The sequence below is a fragment of the Ambystoma mexicanum genome, chromosome 9 (assembly GCF_040938575.1).
Source record: "Ambystoma mexicanum isolate Mex_15411 chromosome 9, UKY_AmexF1_1, whole genome shotgun sequence".
Taxonomy (NCBI): domain Eukaryota; kingdom Metazoa; phylum Chordata; class Amphibia; order Caudata; family Ambystomatidae; genus Ambystoma; species Ambystoma mexicanum.
Window position 1 is genome coordinate 711,625,136 of NC_090931.1, and position 18,916 is coordinate 711,644,051.

The following is an 18,916-nucleotide window of genomic DNA, read 5'->3' on the forward strand; positions in this document are numbered from 1 at the left end:
AGGAAAAGGAATCGAACGACCAAAAGAGAGAGCCACGGGGAGCAAAGTAAAATCTTGGTCACGTTCTCCCCGAGAGTGTCAGGTAACGGGGAAAACGGGAGACCCGGGTGGATGAATGAGAATCCTTATAAAAGTGCTCCTAATCATCCCAGTCAATATAACAAAAATATAACAGCAAGAACAAGAGAAGTGAATTGGAATCATTATAACAGTATTAATATTCATGCCAGTCAACGTGATCAAAATATAGCCTGGCCAATAAGGAGGTAAAAGAATCGTTATCAGAGTACCCATACTGGTCACAGTCAACATAACGGGACTATAACGTTGTGAACAAGAGGAGGGAAAGGTTATTGTTATGGAACTATTCCTACACGTCTCAGTCAAGACATTGAGAGCATAACCCTGAAAGTCAGAGAATGGATGACAATTGTTATAGTAATCCTACTCGTCGCAGTCAAAGTAAAGAAAGTATCATTGATTAGAGAACAAAACTGTAAGAGAAAATCTCAGAGAAGTATAAAAGAATATATATAATATATAAAGGGATTCATACAATGCAGAGATTAAAGCTTGTGAAATAAATAGAAGAGAAACAAACTTTAAGGGAGAAACTCTGATATATTGGATAACGTTAACCTGGGAAAATAGAGGAAGGAACATTTTGAAAGGGCGTTTAAGAGAAAAGTATCAAACCAACAGAAGCCACTGACGAGGGAAAAGACATCTGTATAGAACCAAGGATATACCATGTTGAGATATAACTATTATTAAAAGAACTCTATCGACTGGTTAAAGAAGTCACAAGAGGCAATTTGAAAATCAGTTATTGAACAGCTAACTTGCGAGAAGCAAGAACCCAGGAGAAGGGAATAATTCTCCTGCCTTTAGTTGTTAGGATACTGATAGTCAGTTAGGGTTAGGTTGGACAGATTCCTTTAAGACATTCACCGACAACTGACGAACACCTTAGCTAGTTTGTTAGTTGGAGAATACCCCATAGAAATAGGAGAAGATGGGCATTATCCTTTTCTTTAATAAATATTCTTGTAATAATGTCTTACAAGAGTCTGTGTGCTTCATCTGACCTACCACAGCGTCCAAAGCGATCTTGAAGAGGTGCTAAGGCTTCCAGCTTGCAGTACTATTAAGACGATTTACATCCAAGTATGTTGCTCTGCTGTCCTAACCCTACCTTGGAAAGCTATACTCCCTCTACTTTCCTTTTTTAAGCCGAGATACAGTATGCAGCAAAATAATCTCTCAAACACAGAGGGAAAGTTTGGAAGACGCTACATGGCCAGCGTCAGGATATTGCTCTCCATTTGTAACACGTGGAGCTCATGGTAAGTCTTTGCAGCTGTACCTGTAGCTATGTAAAACAAACTGAACTCTCAGAGAAGGGTGCCATCATGAGCCCACTGAAAGAACTACTAATTGCCCAGCTCTGTTTCACATTCTGTTGGCACGCTTTTTAATGAGTTGGAAATTAGGGCTGGATCTGCAACCTAAGGGACTATCTGGCGCTTGCAGTTAATCATGCATTGGAAGAAAACCGATAACGGTGCAGGCAGACGCAGGCTTGACATCTGGCAGACAAGAGTGCAAAGATTACGTGATGTTATTTATAGATCCAAGGTTTGCAGCGTAACAATCAGTTTACAGAATTTGCAGATGCTATAGGCTTTTCCGCTTCAACCAACACAATTCCAGAGAGATCATAGAGACTTGGGCAGCATAGGAGAAGTGGGGATTACTTGTTCTGATCGTAATTGTAGTCTGTGATCACTTGCTCGACACTCTTGGGCATCTAATGCCAGCCTCCCCTAAGTGAAGGGATTCTGGATATTTGAGTTTTGCCAGATGCATGGTTCACATGGCAGTGGTTCTTTTAATAGTTTTATTGTGCGCTCTGTGGTTGACACATCACCAATGATTAAGGTGAACTATCTCACTCCCTAGAGATGGGTGCCAGCATTGTGTTTCCCTTAAAATCATCTCTCGGAAATTTAAAATGTGTTCCTGTTCTTCATTAAGTTGAGCATGGGTATATGCTTCTGAGGATCTTTCTTTTTTAAATGTCTGTAGGGTTTTTTCAATTTTTGAATGAAATATAAAAGTTAATTAAAATTCTATGTAAGATTCAAGTAAACCAGAGTTGTGTGTGACGAATCCTGCAGATCCCTCACTGACTCCCTGCCTAAAGTCTCATTCCAGGTGGCCAGGGAAAGGCATCTGCTACCTGGGGGATGGTATTGGCTGGGTTGATCACCTTGGAAGAGAAGGCCCCCAAGGGAATGCGGGTGGCTCTGTTAGGAGAGACATAGTATAAATCTCCTTCATATGATGCCAGAATATCTAATGGCTTGTTGTCAGAGTGGGGCTTCCCATCCCAAAACAACTCAAATTGTCAAGAGTGAAAACCCTTATAATCAAAAGAGAAAGGAGATATATATTACACAGCCATGATAGTGGCTGTGTAGTTATGGTTTAGTTGCTGTTTCCATAGGAAGAGCACTTTTTGGGCGGCTTATAACTCCGCTCCCCCTGGACGAATCCTCACCACGTTACAAAAAATGTATATGGCCCACTCTGAATTTTTTGCAAATTTTGGTGATGTTTGGTCCAGGGGGGGAAAGTTATAGGAGGGGTCCCAAAATGTATTTTTTTCCCATAGACTGAATGGGGGGGAAAACTTTGCGCATGCATCCAGCCCAAACCGCTGGATGGGTTTTACCAAATTTGCAGCAGGAGCAGGAGCTTGGTCCCGAAAGCGTGCTTTGGTAAATTTGGTGAGAATCCGTCCAGTAGTTTTCTTTAGAACGACCAAAAAGTATGTCTCAAATAATTAGTGATATCTATGTCCGCTCCGCGGTCACACTTCCCTGTTCGCTCCGCGGACAAGATATCGACTGGCTAATCGGCAGCGTCATGTCCGCGGACATGTGATGAGTTCACTGATTGGACGGTGAAGAGCGTGAAGTGCGTCAGATTGTTCCGATGCGCCCGCCATATCTTTCATCCGTGTTTTGGTGTCTGCGGACATCGTCTCTAAAACATATAAAAAAAACTAAACATTGCACTTGTTAAACTTAGCAAATTCTGTCTCGGAAGGTGAGGGTTGATGAGACTGGGATGGGATGTGGCAGCAGGAAGAAAATAATCGTTTTTTTTGTCACGAAAGGCATACGGTACATTTGAAGGGCAAACTATTACTGTGTCTGTGTTGCAATGTATTTAAAATAACATTGCAGTCAAACTGGCGCCCTAGAGTTTGAAATCTGAGGCAGCCACCTGCAGTGTTTGATGGAAACAGTGGGTCTGCAAGTGTATGAGAGTACCAGTTCTCATGAATGCGTTGAGCCATGTTGTTGCAAAGTGAGAACGTATTTGGATTCTGCGTGAAGGTCACTAGCTTTGCTTTTTTGGTTGCGAGCTCAGGAGGCTCACGCATGGGACTGAACCCATAACGGTCAATTGTTTTTTGACCTTGAGCGAAAGGGAATATTCATTAAGAATGCAGGGAGTGGAAGTTTGCAATAGGGACAATTTGTCAAGGTTATGCATACCAAACGTTTGGAAGACACCTGTAATATCAGTTCATGAAGATTCCTTGGTACAAGCACATTGCTGTCCGAGTTTCACGAAGAGAATGGAGATGGTCAATATCGTGTAAGTTTGCTTTTGACGACTCTACACCGCAATGAGATTTAATTTTGTATTACCTGAACATGAATTTTGGCATTGTAACTGAAGTACTATTTTTTTTTGTGTAGTTGTCTTTTTTTGTAACTATGGGGAGCGCACAATCTCGCCGTTTGCAGACTATCACTAGAATCACCCATGTTCAACGCTAATATGTCTTTAAAAAGTCATGTATGACCACATCGATGTGTGTATCAGTTTCCACGTTTTTTTTGTCTTTTTTTAAATGATTTCCTGTGTGTAATAATCGTTAGTTTAAACTGTATGCCGAATTAAAACACCAATAGATCTACTGTAATAAAGGGTGGGTATTGGCACATGTTTTCTGTTATGTTTTCCAACCAGTTACTTGCTGCCTTACTGCGATTGCCATGGATTCCAGATGCCAAGTGATGGCTTTTTTGGACGGCAAGTGCACGTACTCGTGAACTCCTGCTTTACCGTGACTATTTTGTGGGACGACCGCGTAGGGCCCATGTGTCCGTACGCTGCACTGGCGCTTAGGAGTAACATCACATCTTTTATGGTGGTCTAGGCCCAACTTCATGTCGACGCCCTGGAATTCGCTGTGCGCCCGAAGCAGTTCCTTTCTCGAAAACGAAAATTTTGTGTATGGGAAAACAACAACGTGTGCCTCACTATTAACATTTTCGCTCACGAGCGCAGACACATTTTTGTTATTTGCTTGCATATGGACGAACATCAGGAAGCAGCGCAGCTGTGGGGCGTCCTGTGAGAGAGAGGAGCTCTCCCTTTGCTGCATCCTGCTCCGGTGGTTGGCATTCAACGGAGCATGCGAGAGAACTGACAGGCTCCTGTTTTAGCAAGCGCGGGCAGCAGGAGTGGGACTGGAGCTGTCAAACTCCCAGGCCCGACATGCGAGGAGAAGACCGAAGCGGCAGCGGGTTGAGTGAGCGTGCAAGAGAAGACCAGTGAGTCGACCTTAATTAGGTGACCCCGGGGTGCTCCATACTAGACCGCTGGCTCCATACGGTCATATTGACTACCAAACTGGTGAACTAAAGTATTTGTGGCCTAATAGACACATTGTATGCAAACCAGAGGAAAAGGATTGTACAAACTCTTACCAAGTAAAACTGGGGCAATAGCAACCATCCCAACCAAAGTAAAGAGTGGCCAATACTTGAGAAAGATTACAACCAGCATTGCCCAAGTAAAGAGGAGGGGATTTTGGAATTCATTAACAACCAGCATTGCCTTAGCCAAAGTGGTGCAATTATGAATAAACAAGGAAACCATCTCCCTGACAGTATACAAAGAAGATTACTTGAAAGGGAAAATGACAATCTATATTGCCGGAATTATAATAGGAAGGGGAAATCATTTTCCTGAAGAAGGAAATGTGAATAAGAGACATTGTCAGTAGTTAACCGGTGTGGTAATAGAAACCCAAAGGTGGTAGGACAGAAGCCCGCATTTTAGAAAGTCTCCAAGGGGAGAGAGACCTCCCCTGCACTACAGTTGGCAAACATACCAGTGGAACAAACGGCATCAATGTGTTTTGTATCCTTCTGAAAGAAGTTGTGAATTTTAATGATGGTGAAGTCAAAGACTTTCTTTGAAGAAAGCTACATTGCAGAGTACTTTGTAGTAGTAGTAGTAGCTGTGCTCCCGATAAGATTTGGAAGTAGGAGTATTTTACTCCCTATTTTTTAAAGTTGGGAGTAAAATGATTTTTAAGGAGTAAAAATGGAAGTCCAATTCCCAATGAGAGTATTTTATAAGCGAGTAAAAATGTTTTAACTTAAATGTTTTTGTAATATTTTTCTTTGCACCTAGTTATTCATACACATTAAAAGATAATTGGTTTACTTCTTTCAATCAGGCAGTTAAAATAGTTTCTTTCTGTAGTACTGCGTGGACTACTGGTCCAAACACAGCCAGGGAGCTGTGAGGGTAACAGCAGGGGTGCAATATTCTACATGTCTTTTTCCTATTTTTTGTTGGGAGTATTTTTACTCCCTATTTTTATTTTTGGGGCGTATTTTCCAATTTTTAGTGAGTAAAAGTGGCTGATTATGCCCCTTTATAGGGCTGAGTAGTAGTAAGAGTTTGTATCTTGGCAGGAGAGTATACCAGGAGAGGGACTGTTAGTGGTTAGTTCTGACAGGTTAGTGGACCAGGAAGAAAATATTAAAGTACTTCAATGTGGTGAAAAGTGTTTATGGAAAAAAAAAAGTGGAAAGTCCATTAAGGTGCTTGATGGATTGTGGTAAACAATTCTGACAAGTCCTTGTTGTTTATGAAAGAGAAAGTTGTTTACTAAAGCAGAGTGTTACTCTGAAATATTGATTGACAGTGTGAAGATAAAACTTTGTGATTTATTACGCAAGAGTTGTGGACATTTGACAAGTGTTCTATCAAGTGACAAACTTTGTCTGATGTGGAACAATCCAAGTGCCAAGTGGAAAACTCATGGAGTGAAGAAACCTTGTGTGAATCTTACTATTGTTTTGTTGAATTTGAACAGTCATGTGATACCTGTATGATTTATTGTATGTATAAGTGTGAGGGACAGATGCCTTTTGATGTTAGTGTTTTTCCTTTAGTCTTAGGTTCATAGTTAAGGAAATCCTTGTTGGGTTAGAGAAAGCAAGGCATTTATCAACCCTGTGTAAGTTAATAAAATGGCTACTTGTGAAAAACCTCTACCCAGTTGTCCGTCTCACATTTCTGACCCCTCACGTGTCATTGTCAGCAAAATAATTACATCCTAGTATAGAGAAATTGACCAGTAAATATTGCTTTTAGCTCTTCCTACCACTCTCTGTTGTTTGTAGAAACTGTTGTACATGCAGTTTTTGATGAAATATGAAGTATTTTGTCAGGAGATGGTAGTAACAGACATGACTTGATGTACAACTGGTTAGAAAGTGGCTTAATACGCTGTATGGGTGGTTGTCAGACAGAATGGACCTTGCAGTTCATCTGGTGGCAGTGTAGGGACAAATATATTTATAAGACCGAGAGAGCAAGAATTAATGATTCTAGTCTGAGCTGAAGCGGATTTAGCTATGGGTCTGGCACTTCGTTCGGTTCCATGTCATAATGTCCTGTCAAAAATACCGGCATGCAAGAAAATCGCCGAAAAATTACACATTTTTGAGGGGACATTGTTACATGGAACATGCGGGGGACACCCTTGCAACCCCCCCTCTCCCTATATATATTGTCCCCTTTATAATGTTGCCTCAACCTTTTCCGGCAAGATTATATACGGCAAGCGTGTATATATAGGGATATTATTACCTACTAACATTTGTTGCGCAGCTGAGAATATTAAAGACAGCGACCACCATAGTAGGATCAATTGCGGTCCTGGCGAGTTTTATTCAGCCAACCTAGTCTTGAGCAGAGTAGATCAACTTGTCACTGTGACAGAAAAGTGTTTTGTGCCTTGATTGTTGGTGACTGGTGGTGGTGGGGGTTGTGGTTGTCCCCGAAGTTGTCTTTGGTAGTTGTTGGCAAAAGGCAGTTCTGTTTCATCAAGGGTGGTTAGAAATGTCCATTTCCCACAGGGATTTTTAGGCTGGAATTCTTCTGTTGTGATTTCTTTCACAAACCTCCAAGCGCAGAAACATGGGGGACACGGCCCACAGTTGCTTAAGTGTACCTATTGCCTACAATGTGGTCAGAATAATACATGAATAGGTATACAGATTGGTTGTATTGGACTGATCCTGTGGAATTGTAAACAAAGTCGTGATTTGTCAGGCTTCTTTTTTTGTTGTTTTTTTTTTTAAATTTTGTTTTTACACTGCCGGCGTGAGATGGAATCGTGCAACATTATGTTGCCTGACTGCCCTGATGCCACCATGGTCCATACAAGATTGCAGGGTTACATCCGTTGAACCCCTAATCTGTAGAAAAGGCTAAATAAACCTTGTTAAAAACAAGCTTTTCATCAAGTTGTAGATGAACATGAATGTTGCCACGCATTAACATACAGAATTCGATTTAAATCACATGGGTGAATTCATTGAGTGGCATTTTTGAATGCGTCCATCCTGATGCAGGTCATTGTCAACAAATGAGTTTGAGGAACTTAATCTAGTGTGGCCGAAACACACTGTAAACATTTATATTAGATTAATGGGTGGTAATGTTTATTCCCTCATGTTAGAAAAGTATTTGTGTTCTAAGCGCACCGCCCCAACACAATGGTTGTTGATGTATTTGCTTGGTTTTTAATGATGAAATTGGCTTAATATGTATGAAAATATAAGTACATCATGTTCTGTTCTATAGGTTTTTTTATATTACGCCCACAGGTCTCAGGGCGCTCACAAAACCTACGACAGAAACCAATCAAAGGGAAGACTCAACATGTTCTCCAAAGATTCTCAATCATCTCCCTTATCGAATAGATATGTCATCAGACCCTTCTTAAACTGCGCAATTGTAGGGACCAGTCTAAGTGAGCACAGCAAAGTGTTCCATATGTTGGGAGCCCAGTAATCAAAGCTAGATCCTCCAAACCTTTTTAGTTGATAACGTGGCTGGGTCAAAAAATCTTCCTTATTAAAACGCAAATTGTGCCCGATAGACACTCTCTTGATTTGTGAGCAGAGATAAGCTGGTGCATCAACAGCAAGGCATTTGTATACCATGCTGGGCGCTTTAAAAATAATTCTCTGTTTAACGGGAAGCCAGTGCAGCTTTCGGTATGCCTGGGAAATCTTTGCTTTCCGATCCAGGCCACAGATAGCAAGTGCCGCCCTGTTCTGGCTAACTTGGAGCTTTTAATTATTAGTTTTACGTTGCCAACCAAAAGACTATTGCAATAATCTAATTTTGTATTTATCGTAGCAGCCACGATTAATGCTCTGTTTTTTTCTTTTAGGTAAGGGCGAATCTGCCAGAGTAGATGCATCATATAGGCGCATGAAGAGCTCACACATGAGACCTGTTTTTTGAAGGTTAGTTGTCGGTCTAAATAAACCCCTATGATTTTACTCTATCAGCAGCTTTTGATACTGTGGACTACCCCTTCCTCCTCTCTCGCCTGACCTCGATTGGTTTTTACATGTTCTGAAATCCTTCAATCATGAATGCGCTATATGGAGGATCCAATTTGTTCAGTTTAATATCAGTACCCAAGATCAGGATTTCTGTCTTTGTATCATTTAGAGCAAGTGAGTTCTTGGCCATCCATGTTTTGATGGCACCAAAAACCTCACATACCCTTACTTATTCTTCAGTGTACGACCCTGATAACTCCAGGATGATCTGGGTGTCATCCGCATAATTTGCAAATATTACTCCCAGGTCATCCAGGAGATCGCACAATGGTCTAGAATAGACAATATACAACAAAGGCGACCGGTATGAACCCTGCGGGACACCACAATTAAGCAAGACCTGCTGTGTTTGGTAGTCCTCCTTGGCCACTCTTGCCGTCCTTGGACCGAGGAAAGACTTAAACCAATTGACAGCTAAGCTCAAACAGTTGCCTATATTAGCCAACCTGTCGGCCGGCATCTCACGATTCACCAAATCAAATGCGGCGGACAGGTCAAGCAGCAACAGTAGCGCTATGCAACCTCAATCTATGATTTGAGCTATCTTTGACTTCAAATCCAGAAGCTCAGTCTCTGTACCATGTTTTGTTTAAAAACCTGATTTGTGCCGTGGCCAAAATTGCCTGTTCCACAAAGCTCTGATACTGATTACAGGGCACCTCATCGATGACTTTCAACACAAAATGTACTGATCTGTGTAACAATTTGTGTCCTTTTTTTAGAGAATATATGAATAATAGTGGATATATTTTCTTTTGACAAATTTTAATTAACTTGGATGACAAATGTGAAGGCGTTTTGCCATTTTAAATACTGTGGCACTTGCTTTGTGTATGTTCTTGAAGATGGCTCCATGGGTATCAGTGTTCTCTAGAGGGACTGCAGGAGTTGGTACTGTCAAAGATTTGCTGCACAATCCTAGCTTTCAACAGAATGATACAGCCCACTTGTGTGTGCAGCAGCCTACCAAAGCTGTCTATCTGCCCTGACCTTTCACCTTCAAATGTCATTATTCATTGGTATCTTGTTGGCATGGTGTGATTCAAGCAAAGACTTGAAGAACCACCCATAATTCCCCTCTGTGTACCATCCCTGCTGCTGCCTTCAGCCACGTTATTTTCATTGCATGCCAATTTCTGCATGACCGCACCAGTATTTCTTTAATTCGGGTGATTACATGCTGTACCATCATCCTGGAGTCTTTGAGTGGTTTGACCACCCGAGTGGTAGGGTGATTCTCCCAAGTCCAAGAACGAAATGTTCATTGTTGCTGGTATTCCACTGTACAGCTGACGTCTTAGCCTGTCCTGCCTTTACACTTCGCACTCATGGAGAGAGGCCCACACAGCCCCAGCCCTCTTCTCTTTCTGACACACCTTATTATTTCATAGGGTTATGTTTGGACGGTGATGTCGTTAGTGCTAGCTCATATCAGATCATTTGCAGTAGTGAGGAGCCGCAATCCTCTATCACAAATGCCACAGAAAACACCCTGAGTATTCAGGACAGTTCAAGGGCGTTTAATTTAATTGGAGGGACCTATGTGTCTGTCTGTTTGTCTCTCCTTTCTCTCTCCCTCTCGTTCTCCCCAAACTACCTCCTAACCAGGCATCCATAACGCCTGGTTGGTTCTTCCAAGGGGATTCCCCTACTGTCTCTGATCTTCTCTTCTTCTGTATATGGATTTCCTATAAGCAGGGTACCTAAACTTCCTCGGACTTCCTAACTACTCCCCTACTCTAGCAATAAGTTAGAGTTCTGATTGGAGTTTGTCAATGCCTTGTACTTGCTTGTGTAGTCATGCTAGATCAGCCATGCCCACTTGCCTCCTCTTCTCTACTCTTACTACCACTCCCCTCGACTTACTCCCCCACCAAGTCTTCGTCCCTCCAATGTTTCACTCCTTCTGCTACTGCCCTCCACTCTTTGATGTACCAACTTCCTTCAATCTTCTTCACTACTCCCCTCCTCTGGCTGCTACTCCTCATCCTCCTCCCACTACCACACTCCCACTACTACACTCTTTTTCTGACATGATCCCAGTCGGTGGACATAGCCCTCATTCAGGCTTTCAGGCTCGACAGAGAACATTAGATACAACAGCAGGTCAAAGGTTGGCGTTAGCCTGGCACACATGGCATTTCCATCATTCTCAGCATACACTTCCATAGACTTTTGTGATGTTTTACAGTAATTCCATAGACTTAACATGGCCGCCGCAAGGTCCATTCATGAGTTGCAGCACGTTCTATTCATATTGCAGAGAGAGCTATTTAAGCCCTGCCTCTGCTGGGACGCATGCTTTACGTCTGCTCCGCTGACAGCGGGTAATGCTACCAGCGTTTCTCCTCACAGAACCTGTAAAAGGAGATAATAGAGACATTAGTTTTGCAGCAAACTACAGAGTTCAATAGTTAACCTCAGACAGGTAAGTCTTTTCTATTATCTCCGAAGCAATTCTCTTTCTTCAGAAGTTTCACTCACCTCCGCAGCCTCTTCAGTCAACAGTTTTCATTCGTAGTCGCAAATTAACAAGGGGGGGGGTCCTGGGAGTCCCTCTGCCAGACATTAGTCCTGGTTACGAGAGACTTACCCAGAGTCTTTAGCTCACTATCTTTCACAGAGAAGAAATATCCCAAACATATCAGTCTTTGTCTTGCCCTGGGGCAGTCCAGCACCGAAATGCTAGGCAATTCTCCTCTGAACAAGATTACCAACAGAAACCCCAGACACGTGTTTCGGTCTGTTTGGACCTCATCAGTAGGGTGGATCTATGCCTCTCTAAGAATAGTGAGCAAGGGGTCCACGTCTGGATTCCCCTAGTAGCTTAGGGTGAGACCCAAAGTTACTTAAATATGCAAATTAACAAGGGGGGTACTGGGAGTCCGTCTGCCAGACTTAAGGCAGAGGGTCCAACCAGACCGAAACACGTGTCTGGGGATGCTGTTGGTACTCTTGTTCAGAGGAGAATTGCCTAGCATTTTGGTGCTGGACTGCCCCAGGGCAGGAAAAAGACTGATATGTTTGGGATATTTCTTCTCTGTGAAAGATAGTGAGCTAAAGACTCTGGGTAAGTCTCTCGTAACCAGGACTAATGTCTGGCAGAGACTCCCAGGACCCCCGTTGTCAATTTTCATTCGTAGTCGCAGCAGCTTCAGTCAGAAGTTTCTTCAACAGCTACCGCATCTTCCGAAGGTATTTTTCCTCAGCTTTCCGAAAACCTGCAGACAAGAGCAGAGGTATTTGAAATTAACAATAAACGAATTTAATAGTTAAGGAAAGAAGACGTTTACTAAGCATTTTACGTACCTGAAGGTTTTTCAAGTTTTCACCTCCATTGTTTCTGCGCGCTTCCCTGAAGGCTGCAGTTACTCCGTACAGGCGAACTTACGTTTTAAAATGTTTTCTCATCCTGAGTAACTTTGCAGCACTCTGCAGCCATAATTCCTTTTCCTAAATTCAGAGCACCTGCAAAAGAAAGGAAAAAAGAACAAGTTATTATGATGAGAGATCTCTCCAACGTAGGAATTAATCCAAACCCTAAAAGATTACAGTATTTTCTCCAGCTACTTACCCCAAGACTCCTTTAAAAAAAAAAAAAAAAAAGTAAAGACATTTTGTGACAAGGGACTATAGAATACTTCAGCTACCCAAGTTACTATTGTTTCTTCATCTCAACGTGCGCCTGTAGAAAAGCAGGATGGAGAGCTCCACAAAAAATACACAGGTGAGAAGGGAGGGATTAAAAGAGTACACATTTCATCCAGTAGTATCTTAGCCAATAGATGGTATAGTGTTCTGTTATTGTTTGATAAATAAATGGTACAACAAAAACCTTGTTGTACAAACTGGGGCACAGCATAAGGCAAAACAAATATTGCTTAGAATTCAATTCAATTACTAGAAGTACTCTCATATATTTAATTATTCAATAGATACCTGTTCATTCATATTCAACATCTTTCAGATAGAAGAAAACATTTATTTTTTTGTTTTTTGCGTAAGGAACATTACTTCATAAAATAAATCAAAGTTGTGCATCATAAACAAAAAATTGACATATTTACTCGTGTGTTTTTAAACAATACACATTTCTTTCACATTTCTTTCACATATTTTTCTCATATGTTGCGAAATGTTATTTGTTCACGTGATCCAATAGTCTTGATAGGTTTCCAATTTAATTTCCTATCTTTTTAAACTACTGAGAGCGTCCTAGTATCGCGAATGTATGATATGACCAGGCTTGTTGATGGTGCAGGGGTTTGGGGGTGAGGGCCCGTTTTTACTCTATCAGCGGCTTTTGATACTGTGGACCACCTCCTCCTCCTCCTCTCTCGCGTGACCTCGATTGGTATTTATGGCCTTGTCTTAGCCTGGGTCACCTCCTTCTTGACTGACAGAGGCCAGTCTGTATGTTTGCCTCCTTTTCTCTCTCCCCCTCTTATTCTCTTTCTTGTGGGGTCCCCCAGGGCTCTGCCTTGTCCCCGATGTTGTTCAACATCTACGTTCGCTGACTGGTTGCTCTCATCCGCTCCTGTGGCTTCAAGTGTTACTCGTACGCGGACGACGCGCAAATCCTGGTCCGATTAGACCTCGACTGAGATGGGGTGTCATGTCGCCTGCGTGACTGTCTGTTGGCCATGGGAGACTGGATGAGCGCCAGTTGGCTCAAACTAAACTGGGACAAGATGGAGGTCCTAGTGGTAGGGACCTCCTCTGTATTGGATTCTTGGTCTCCCTCTTTCTGGCCTTCTTCGCTGTGTGTGTTTCTGACCCCAGTGATGACAGTGAAAAATATAAGGGTTTATTTGTCTGCATCTCCGTCTATGGCTTCGCAGGTAAGTGCGGTATGCCAGTCTGGGCATTTCTTACTGAGGGTTCTCCATTAGATTTGACCCTTTCTCCCGTCCTCGCTTCGCCCTCTAGTCGTGGGATTCTCTTGTCTCCAGTAGGCTTGACTAGTGTAATTCTCTTTACCTGGCTCAGCTGGTTGGCCTTATTCATCGTTTGCAACTGTTGCAGAACTTAGCTGCTCGGGTTGCCACTGCAACACCATATGGTTCCCACATAAGTCTGGTTCTGTGACGTCTGCACTGGCTTCTGGTGAAACAGCATATAGTTTTCAAATCCGTCTGTTTGGTCCACCGGGCCTATTATCAGGGTGGTGCCGACTTCCTTCGGGATAAGTTCCAGCCTTATATTCCTCGTCTGACCCTTCGCTCTGCAAATGATCGCCTGGTTCTGGTACCTAAGTTCTGCCTTCAGATAGTTGGTGGCCGGGCCTTCTCTGTGGCGGTTGGCAAACTTTGGAATAGCCTTCCACTTAAATAGATTGAGAACCATCTGCACTTTCATCATCTACTACTGTCCTCTTCTGCTAAACTGTTGATGGCTGCGGCCCTGCTGTGTTTGTCCTCGCGCCAAGATGCCCCTGGGTGAACATCCGTGCTACAAATTCAGCTAACATAACTGCTAATACCATTATTACTCTTCTTCCTCCCAAACTGCTACTCCTCCCATGCCACTTCTCATCAACCCTCCTTTCACTCTGTACCAGACATCTCACATTCACACCTTAAACTACCCTTTCTTTACACTTGTCTCACACACTCGCAGTGTAGCACCACTTTCACTAAACCAATACTTCACCTTCTCCAACAATCTCCTCCACAGTCCACCACTCTTTCTTTCCTCCTGCTGTTCTCTCGGTTGTCCTCCACCACTGTCCTCACCTGTTAAACCACGCCTTCTCTTTCCTGTTCATGTCTTATATTGCCCCTCCTCTCTAGGGATTAGTGTCCATTCCATAGCCAATGGTTTCCTGTCTTTTTTCCCCAGTGTTATGAATGTGCTAGGAAAAGACATAAAATGAGGGTTAAGCCTCGCCCACTTCTTCTATGCGCTTCTGCTGTGGAACGTCCATGGCGGCCCTGGCAGTTCATATGTGGTGGCTGGTTCCACATAACCCAATGGGAAGTCTTTGGACTGGACAGGTCCCACCTTTCTTTGGACTGGACAGGTCCCAGCTTCCTTGGTGTGTTAGGGGGTCCACAATAACATACCTGTGTAACTGCCAATTTTCTGCAGTGCACCTCTACTTGTGCAACAGCCATGTTTTGCAAATTCATTATTTCTACGGGTCCGAAACGTTGGCTGCGTGGCTTCCTGGAGTGTTGCTGCTGCTCTTGGGTGTCTCGGTCTCCTGGTTCTTGCTCGGGGTGATTGTGGGACTTTAGTTGGATTCTCCTCCCAGGCATATTATCTTCCTGTAGTGTTATAGAAAGAATGGAAAAAAAGACTGGCAAGCATAATGTAATAGAAGCATGGCTCAAAATAAGGGTCTTCAGGCAACCATTCTCACACAAGGAGCCGGGGACAGAAATTGGGGGCCCTTTCTTCTGCCAGCATCCATCCACCTTAGGGGTACGACTGTCTCTGGATGGCTCCCTGGTAGGCCTCCCACCCATAGCTGAGAGGATTTCCTGTCCCTCCTAGACAAAAACGAATTACTGGACTTGTCCCACCTGACAATTTTATTATGCGACACTGAAACAATTCACGGGGACTGTGATCTTTATATGTCCATGGGACAACTCTCGGTACCCCTCATGAAGTAAACAATAAAGATGTTAATTTGATTTCTGGTGGATCTCACAGTAATGTAGACCATCGTCTCTGTGGTAGAAGTTGCCCTAAACCAAATAAGCAGGCATGCCTACGTATTGCAAGAAATGTATCCACCACTTCCACTGCCAAACATTGTCTCTTATTCGTGTGTTCATTGGTGTCCTGACCGAGTTGGTACCACTCAACAGGAAGGTAATTGCACTAGGAAATGATCTTCTGTGGTTAAGCAGGCCATCCTGTGATAGCTTTGGAGGTAAGCTAGCAGCACGCATGCTGCATTGGCAGAATTTTTTAACTGCAGTATATTTATCTTCATTTGTAAAGTATAAAACATGGAAGCAGCTGTCCTTTTGTATACAGATTGAAAGTCAACAGTCTATAGGTTAATGATTTGTGTTTGTATGTGTGCACATTTTTCTGTGTGTGTGTATGTATGTGTGTGTGCGCGCTTGCGCATGGGAGTTGTGTGCCTGGGGCAAGGTCAATGTAATGGTTTCTCGTTTAGTAGTAGGTGGCGTCCATATTTGGACTGAAGGAAAAATAAAGTTGGCCATTTTATTCTGATGGAAATATTATTTTTAAACAAAATATTTTAAACAAAGTATAATAATAATCCCCGTTAATGCCAGCACGGACAATATGTGCCAAGTTAAGGGGTGCAAAGAGACTAACTGCCCCATTAGATATTCAGCAATGCGGAGGTAAGAACCTAGCTTTACCCCCTACCCCCATAGAGATGTGTGTTGGCTGTTTCACGTTTCTGACTGTGCAGCAGCTAAAACAGGACTATGTGCAGTCACTGGAGATGAACCACTATTAACTTTTAAGTCCTGTACATGGACTGTACTATTTGCTGTGATTTTGAGGTGCGTCAGGGATCCATATCTGATGTCGAATTCTTTGCAAGTTGAGTGAGGAATCCTGAAGCAGAAAGCTGCAAAGTAATTCAGCAGGTTGAGTAACCGTTGCTGAGACGCCATGTGCAGAGATTCCTGTGACTCCTATATTGTTTGCTGATTCCTTTGCATAATTTTGACTTGGGGAGGGTGTGTGGCTCAGTTTCAGGATTTGTGAGGGAATTGCCCACCCGTGGTAGCAAAACTCAAAACTTGCCACCCATAGTACATCATGTGCACTGTGCTCTACTGCCATGAAGCTGTACAGAATCTACTCTATAGCATGGTGCACAATGTGCACCCGCCACGTGCCAATGGCTAGTGATATTGGTCTTTGGCGAGTAAGAAATGTTGCACTCTGTGCTTGTTTTATAATTGAGGATGCAAGTGACGTTGTATGGCGGGCTAGTAGCTTTTAACTTGAATTTTTGCATCCTGCTCTGTAGAATGCCTTGGCTTACTCGGTGCTCTGATGCATGGAGCTCTCTCCGATGTGAAAGAGGTTGGCAGGGCATAAGAAGTCTGACTCTTCCTCCTTTCATTGTTGTGCTTCTAGCATAGGCAATGCTGACTGAGAAGGTAGGAGTGCTCTCCTCTGCTCTGTGTGGGACAGGCTTTTCTGTTATGTCTCATGATCATAATGTGAGTGTGCTGAAGGTGCAAGTAGGAGGTAGGTGAAAAGTAAATGGGTATATGTAATTTATTTGTATGTATGCATGCTTGAAAAGGGGCTCGTCTTTGTGTGTGAGAATGTGTGCATGGGTGACTGTGTGTATGTTATTTACACATACATACAAGTTGTTGTCTGAGTTCTATATGACTGTGCCAGTGAATGGGAGGGTGTATGTTTGTGAATGAGTGCACACCTGCTCTGAATGTGTGTGCCTGCTGTGAGAAGTCAGAAATGAGAGACAGGCACAAAGTTGTAATGTTTTCAACAACGGACATATTTATTAAACACAAAAAGGGTTGGATGAAGGCATTTCTGTCCCTATCCTAGAGAGAGTTTCCCTACCTAGGAAACTAAAACTAAAGATCAGTCTGTGTCTCATCATCAAACATATGAACTGTCATCCTGTTCAAAACATACTACTCTGACCCTCACACTAAAAATGAATACTAAAAATGCAAAGAAATGGATCTGACTTGTATTTGTAAATAAGTGTTCACAACTAAGGCAAATGGACAACTCCAATAGAACAGTCTTTTCCAAGGAGGGATCCTTGGATCCAGAGCGTGATTTCCCTTCCCCTGGAATATTTAAGAATGATGGCAAAAGTGCCTCTTTCAAATAATAGTTCCTTCAGGATGGCAAAAAGATCTGTTGTACTTCTTTACCAAATACTTTGCAAAAATTTCGTTTCTTTATACAACTTTACTTGGTCTCTTTGTATACTCCCCTGCCAGGAATCTGTTTTTCCCCAGGTGTAGGAATATTTCCACTGTCTATACAACTTGACTGGGCCTCCTTGTATATCCTCCTCACAGGAACCCGTTTCTGGGCCTTACAGATACCCTGTTGTACTCCCCTTCCAGGTATCTTCCCTCCCAGTATTCACTGTCCGGTGTGTTCCTTTCACTTTGACTTCTTGAATTCACAGTCCTTTTATTCAACACAGTTGTATTACTTCATACATGGCATATCACTATGGGGAAAATTGGAGCAAGTTCTGTCTTTGTATTTCACTGGGTTGGTATTCAAATATCTTTTCCTGTTTTATATGCCTGTCGGCACACCCTGGGACCACCAATGACTCTGGGTAGACTCACTGGTGTGTTGAAGCATTCCCGACCCGTGGCACGTTGCTGTGGTGAAGCTCCTGCTTTGGAACGGTCTCCCTCGCATTGCAGACCTCCTTCCCGCTCTGGGCAGCTCAGTGGTAACCTGCCAAAACGACCGCTGCTCCTCTGCACAAGCGCACTCCGGGTAGCTCCACTGTTGCTGCCGGCTCTTCAGCGGTTCTCTCTCCGTGCCTGCCATATCCCTTCTGGCCTCGTGCCCAGGGATGTCATTTGGGGGATGGGGTGTCGCTAGGGGTCTCTGCTGCAACCCCTGCTGTGTCTCTTTCTACCTCATACCAAATAAAAACGATTTTTGTATTTCTTTAGACTGGCTGCAGGCGGCCCTCTGCCCTTTTTCAACCTCCAGTGCCACTTCTTGCACTCCTGCTGGAATCAACCCACCATGGTCCAATACTACCCATATTGCAGTCTAGGACCCTTATCCGCAACACCCAACTTGTACTTGTTCTCCTTGTCTACCTGATCCAAGGACTGCTGCTGCCTTTATTCTTTTGTACTACTGCTCCTTCAGCAGATGCCTTTAAAGGACTTGATTGCATGTTGAATGCTTGCACCCACCCTGCAGCATAGGCCCTCTGCTCACCACCTTATTCCACAGCACTATGAAGCCGTTCGTGCTGAATTTTAAAATTATCGGTCCAGTTGTGCTGCAAGCTGCATCTCTCTTCGAGAGTAAGAACATCAAATGATCAATTCCCTACTTTATCACCATTACTTGATGCACTACAATAGATGTCTGGAATATTGTGCCATGCCTTCACGGTACGGCAATGGCACTGCTGCCAATTTGACGTTTTCCATCGGTCAGTCATGGCTTTTGAAGGGACCACACTTCAGGAA

At 43.2% G+C, this 18,916-nt stretch overlaps 1 protein-coding gene across 7 annotated transcripts in view; it reads left to right on the forward strand.

The window, feature by feature from the left end:
• Nucleotides 1-18,916, forward strand: part of PIKFYVE (phosphoinositide kinase, FYVE-type zinc finger containing) — a 1,728,392-nt gene that overhangs the window by 54,595 nt on the left and 1,654,881 nt on the right. For 5 of the 7 annotated variants that reach the window (XM_069615611.1, XM_069615606.1, XM_069615605.1 and 2 more), the window contains exon 2: nt 8,570-8,645. The exons of the other annotated variants lie outside the window; for them this stretch is intronic. The gene's annotated coding sequence lies outside the window, so the exon portion shown is untranslated. The remainder of the gene's footprint in view (nt 1-8,569; nt 8,646-18,916) is intronic. 7 annotated transcript variants of the gene reach the window in all.